The sequence below is a fragment of the Carassius gibelio genome, chromosome B6, assembly GCF_023724105.1.
Source record: "Carassius gibelio isolate Cgi1373 ecotype wild population from Czech Republic chromosome B6, carGib1.2-hapl.c, whole genome shotgun sequence".
Lineage (NCBI taxonomy): Eukaryota > Metazoa > Chordata > Actinopteri > Cypriniformes > Cyprinidae > Carassius > Carassius gibelio.
In genome coordinates, this window is record NC_068401.1 from 2192118 (window position 1) to 2198629 (window position 6512).

The 6512-nt window shown below is 32.5% G+C and overlaps 1 long non-coding RNA gene across 1 annotated transcript; it reads left to right on the plus strand.

Annotated features, from left to right (window-relative positions):
• The first annotated feature begins 1093 nt into the window (after window positions 1-1093).
• LOC127960164 (uncharacterized) lies at window positions 1094-6231 on the plus strand. Its single transcript, XR_008154341.1, has 3 exons — window positions 1094-1297; window positions 3817-3957; window positions 5371-6231. It is a non-coding gene; the product is annotated as an uncharacterized LOC127960164 (long non-coding RNA).
• The last annotated feature ends 281 nt before the right edge of the window (window positions 6232-6512 follow it).

A 6512-nucleotide genomic window follows, 5' to 3' on the forward strand; every position in this document is an offset into this window, starting at 1 on the left:
GAGTAACCAGCTCTTCACACACACACACACAAACACACACATAATGGAGCAAAAATAAGTTTTCCTATCTGAACAATAAAATGCAAAACAAAATTATAATAAAATGCATTTTATTAAATAAAAATAATGCAATGCAATGCAATGCAATGCAATGCAATGCAAAAAAAAAAAAAAAAAAAAATATATATATATATATACACACACACACACACACACACATATATATATATATATATATATATATATATATATATATATATATATATATATATATATATATACAGATAACAAATTATTTAACTAAGTTACTAAAATTATATGGAAGTTACAGTTTTTATTTTTGCTAATTTTTTTAAAGTGGAAATATTTGTTTGTTTTCCTTTTGCGGTGGATTTTTATTAGTTCCAAGAGAGACACTGATCTGATGCATTTAAAGCCATAGTTTTCATTATACAGAGTTTTCATTTTACAGAACAACAAAGAACTTTCTAAAAAGATTTTTTTTTTTTTTCAGTTGAATATCTATACATTCTTAAATCAAGATCTTGTGAAGAAAAAACATAAAGGATATAAAGAATTGTCATTTTTAAATAAAGTGACTTTATGCTTAAAGTAATTACAAACTCTGCCAATGGGGTCATAAAAAATGTATCGTGTTTTCAATATAAATATAGCAGTGGTAATTGTGATCATGCAAACTATTATTATTTTTTTTTTTTTTATAAAGGCTGAAAGAGTTGTCAAAGCTTGGTGTAGGTGAAACTGAAGTCTTGCGACTGCTGGATTTTCTACATCAAGCGACTGTATTTATGCTTCAAAAGTCATAATTTGTGCAGATTATCATGCTGAACAAAACATCTAAAACTCATAAACTTTTATTAGTCACATAGCTTATTTTCTGCAATAAATCATAAGCCAATGGAAAAAAAATCATTGATGCAAACTTTTGAGTTGGCATATAAAAATATGTAATCAATGCATTGCTATATTCACCTTAGTTGCTTGGATGCTGCAATTACAGGATCTTCCAGCAGGGGCTCTCTGATAAATCTGCATCCTTTTTGTGAACTTTTTTTGAAACAGGAAGTTAGGAAGGGAAACATTAAAGGCCTTCAGAGTTCACAAAACCCATTCAAAGTCAGTCAATGACCAGCACTTCCATCTCCATAAAGATTGTTTTGTCAAATTTTAAGAACAGATGCTAGCTTCAGTGCTAACAAAGATTAACTAAAGTCCGCAAAACTTTAATTCAGATTATTTTGGATCTTTAAACTCAAACATTTGACGTAAGTCAGAGGTGAGTGGCATTTTACCAAATAACAACTTAGTTTCTTGTGTGCTAATGCTCGCTTTATTAATTGCTGTCTTTTTAGTTACATAATGCAAAGTTGAATTAACATTCATCCATGAGTGCATTTCGCACAAGTCTTTGACATGCCAGATCACTTTACATTGCTTTAATGATGTAGACAAAGTGAAATATGAACTTGAGAAGTGGTGGAAGTAATTATGAGACAAACATACACTTTTTATGAATGCATTCGAATTCGGTTTTCATGAGTGCCAAGCGTACCAAGCCTTTAGCTGAGAGAGTAACTCAAATATTAATTTGGACCGCAGGCGATTTAGAATTGAGCAAAGACTGTTATTTTCATCAGTTTGGTTGCTGTTGCATTACATTTCCCTCAAATGTCCAAACATATGTCGCATGCAATCTTTAAAACAGCCATTCAAGTTCTTGGAGGGCAAAGGCTTTCGCCAAACCTCAGCGATGCCTCGTGCACAGATGAGCCGATCCCGTGGGCTTTTCCCTCAACATTGACCAGATCCTCATCATTTTCTGAATGTATCTCTGAACCAGCATGCAGCGCTGCAAATGCCAAGGGCAGGCGAATGTCATGAAGCGTTAGATTATCCAGGCAAACACATCCTAATTGGAGAAAAGCTTGAAGTTCTCATTCTCTGACTTATTATGGATCAGGACACAGGGTTGAATCTGGTGCCCTCAGCGGTGCCACGAGCAAATGAGACATTCTCTCATTAGCAGGAAAAACGCAGCAGTATGTTTCCCGTCTTTGCCTTGAATGCTGAAGCAACAAGGCTTGTATTTGCATTTCGTGCACTCATCAAGAACAAACATGCCAAACTCATACACAAATCCAGTGCCAAGTGTGCTTTCAGCAAGCATAGCATGGCACAGATATGACAGTCTTTCCCTGTGATGTAGTGTGATGACTGCAAAGCCAGTCAGGTTCTCCTTGGAAGCCCAAGGGTGCAAATTGTGGAACGCTTTTGAATCATGTTCAGAAAGTCTCAAGAGAACATACTTTGGTTATAAAGTGTGCTTTCTGCAATGGTAGGCTAAAATTCGGAGATCTCAGAAAGATGGATTAAATCAGCTGTGAACTTCGTGAATTATTATGGATCCTACATCATACAGTTTTTCAGTTGTTATGTTAGCAGATAATGTTAGTTTATTAATATAACATAAAAAAAAATATATATAATAATCATTACGTTATATAAAATAATTTAAGGAATATTATGTATATTGTATGTTAGTAAATTATTAAGGCTCTTCTGTTCATCAAGGCTGCATTTAAGCTTTTTGATCAAAAATATATGTAAGATATTATTTTAATTTAAATAACTATTTTCTATATAAATTTCATTTATGAAGTAATCTATTTGATGAAAAAGTTGATTACAAATTCTTTACATCAGTCCAGTTTCACATCATGTTGTACTTGTCACTGTATAAGGGATAATTATAATATAATTATATATATATAAATATATATTATTAATATTATGTGGGTTGATTACAATAGGAATGATGTAGTTTTGCTGCATTTTTCTTCAATATTGTTGTCATTTAAAAGTTAAAATATCTAAACATCCTTTAAACATGATTAATTTACTCATTATGTAGTGCTTATTTTATCTTCACACATCTTGAAATAACTACATTTTTCTTCCTCCAAGAGCACACTGGTTTTCTTTTCCTCTTGTTAAATAGAAATCGGTTTGTGGCTAAAACAAGAACAGTGATTTTCTTAACAAGCGATTTATCAAAACGTGAGAAGAGATGCAGAAATAACTTTGTTTTCAGTGTAAAAAGGTTTAACCCCAGCGCAGCGTGAAAGCTGCAGACTTTCTCAGGTCTGTGTTAGCATCACTGGAGGAGATGCTGTTTAAGTGTGTGCAGCTCTGACAGGAGTAATTAGCACAACAGTGAACTCTGAGAGCAGGAAGACCAGCGCTGGCACCGCCGCCGATCCTCCAGAGACACACACTGACAGACAGCAGCGAGCCACAGCCACTGCAGACACATGGGGTTAGGTCTGTTTTCATGTATAATGGACTCTGTGCATTGAATACCTAATTGCAACTAAAATCTAAGCAATTTTTTTTAGTCACATTTCTAACAACTGTTGATCACAAGTAATTATATAGAGTGCAACAGTCGGTTTCAGAATTAAAAATCCCATTCATTTTCTCCATAGGGGAATTGATTTTTAACAACAACTCATAAACTTTTAAAGACAGACCTGCTTTGAGCTCTGAGGCTGTGAATCGATGCTATATGCCATGGTTCCTCAATTAGTTTTCGCCGAGGACTGAATTCTGCCAACAATACCAAGCCAAGGGCCACTGACCTATATATACACATATAGATTAATATTATTATTATTACTATTATTATATTATTGTTGCTTTTGTTAAAATAATCAAAAGATTGGCACAAGAAAAATATTCAGATTTTTCCTCCGAGTAGTGTTTTATCCAAACAATTATGTAATGTTTTGCATTTAGATACAGAAGAACTTTGCTGTTGAATATTAAAAACAAATGAACAAACACAGAAATCTGGATCTCCATGTCTGCCGTGCAAATCAACTTTTTCCTGCCAACATTCATCTCCAGACTTGATCTCTTCTCACCACTTTCCCTAAGGTAATTATTTGAGGTAATTATGTGCTTTATTCAATGTTAAACATGTCTAATGTGAGTTTGAATATCATTTTGATCTTTATAGCCATATCGAAAGAACAATATATATTTTGCTATTGAAGAACCTTTCTTGATGCTTTTGTTGAGGCCATCAGTTTGCTTTATTTAAACTTTTTTACAATCGTGTTTAATAGCAAAATCCCTGCTGAAAAAAAATTATAATATCATGATGCTGTAAAGAAAATTTTACTTTTGAACATATGCTCATATTAAAAGAAAAGAAAAAAAGATATATATATATATATGTTCCTGTAGCTCAACTGGTAGAGCACTGCGCTAGCAAGCGCAAGGTTAGGGGTTCGATTCCCCGGGAACACATGATATGTAAAAATTGATAGCCTGAATGCACTGTAAGTCGCTTTGGATAAAAGCGTCTGCTAAATGCATAAATTTATATATATATAACATTTATATATATTTTACATTTATATTTTTATATATTTTTCCAACACTTTTTAATTTGATTATTTCCCTCATTAAATCTGTAAACAGTCTCGTACCATTTTATTTTATTTTATTTATACGTTTATTATTTAAAGTAATAAGTGATTCTTATTGGTTCATGACTTATGGCGCTTTTACAAATAAAAAAAAAAGGAAAATGCATGGGAAAAAACATACTTCCAAATCCATCACCACTGGACAAAAGAGTCAGGCACTGTTACACTCTATTATATTATTAATGTACAGAATATAGTACTTATCACTATACGATATTATTTAAAAATAAAGGCTCCAATTTGAGATTTCCACTGCAATGCCAGAGAAGAACCTTTTTGGTTCCTCAAAGAATCGTCCAGTGAACAGTTTTTAAGATCTTTTATGGAATAGAAAGTTTGCATGGATGTTAAAGATTCACCAATGCCACTGAAGACCCTTTATTTTATTTTAAGAGTATTAACATAACTAATATTTTAGTAATGAGTTCCAGAAGCTTGAAATACGTTCAGCTTGAATGTGGATTGTATCAATAATGACTTGTTTTGTTGTTTTGTTCTTATTAGATTTTTTATTTTGTGCTTAATTAACTAGGAAAAGCTTGTTTCTCCACTGATGGTACTCTGTAGGTTCAGACACAACATGCATCCTCGCTAAATTAATTTTGCAAGCTTAATTTTAAATGCATTTATTCATATTATAGGTTATGTTGTACCAGTGGATTACTGTCTCTATAAACATCTGGAAACTGACTTTATCGATGCTTAAATAAATTCCATACTTTCTATACATTATGGTGGGTTCAATAAAGGAACTGTCCTTATGATATGACTTTAATGCAGTATTATTTGTTGTACAGTAGCCCAAACAAAGTCTAATTTGCTCAAGTACTGAAGGATACTATGATCTGCTCTGTAGTACGAGTGCTGCTGTAAGTGGGCAAGCTCTCAGCGCGGAGTGGCTCCTCTCCAGATGGAGAAGAGGGGTTTGGATTAGAGGCCGAGTCGCGTGGGATGTGAGAAATGAGACGCTTCTGTACATGTTGCATGTTGATATCTCAACAGCTTTAACTGAGTCACGATACTGATGCAATTACATGGTGCTGATGTTTCCTTTATCCAAAAAGCGTAAGTAAATGCAACAGTTGACCAAAGTGCTCTACAAAAACAGAAAAAGACACTTGAGATAATATGCTATAAAAGAGTATTTATTTACTGACAGATTAGGAAAAATAAATTGTCATTGTGTAGTAAGGCAAATTAAATATAAAGCCAATTCTAAAATGTTAAAATACTATAAAAGCCATAGATGGTGAATTTGTTTTAACTGAGATGGGCTTTTAGTACATTTTTCTTTTTTTATTTTAGTCTCCTTATTACTTGCAATTGTAAATAAGTCAGTTTAGAGTTTCAGTACATTACATTAGAGCTACAGTGGAATTGTATTGCATTATTTAATAAACAATCAATTTGTTAGAAAATTTTCACTACTGTTTAAAATTTTGGGGTTGGTTAGATGTTTTTATTTGATAAAAACAGGAAAAATGGGAAATATTATAAAAGTGATGCATTTCAAACAGATATGCGCAGAGAATGAGATGACTGAAAACAAACCCTGTATATTTTCTTTATTTTACAAAAGCACAATGTTGATATTGCGAGTAAAAAAGTAGACTCTACAGATTTAAATTATGTATCATTGTTATATGTATGATCAAACATGATTTTAAGTCATTTTTCCTATTATCATTAAAATCTGCATACATTTTTACTCTTCAAAGTGTCATGTGATCTTTCAAAAATCATTATAAAATGCTGATTTGCTGCCCAAGAAACGTTTCTGATTATTATGTGGAAATTCTAACTAACTCCACACTTTTGAACCATCGGCAGATTTCATTCTTTCATAGATACTTGGCAACAAACTCAGTATGCTATGTTTTATACTTTAAGTAGTTGATAAGTCTCATTCTGGTTCATTCTCAAAGTTTTTACCAGGATCAAAATACAGAATCCCACCATGTTTTCACTTATGGTTTCACCAGTAAAGTGAACTTCTAA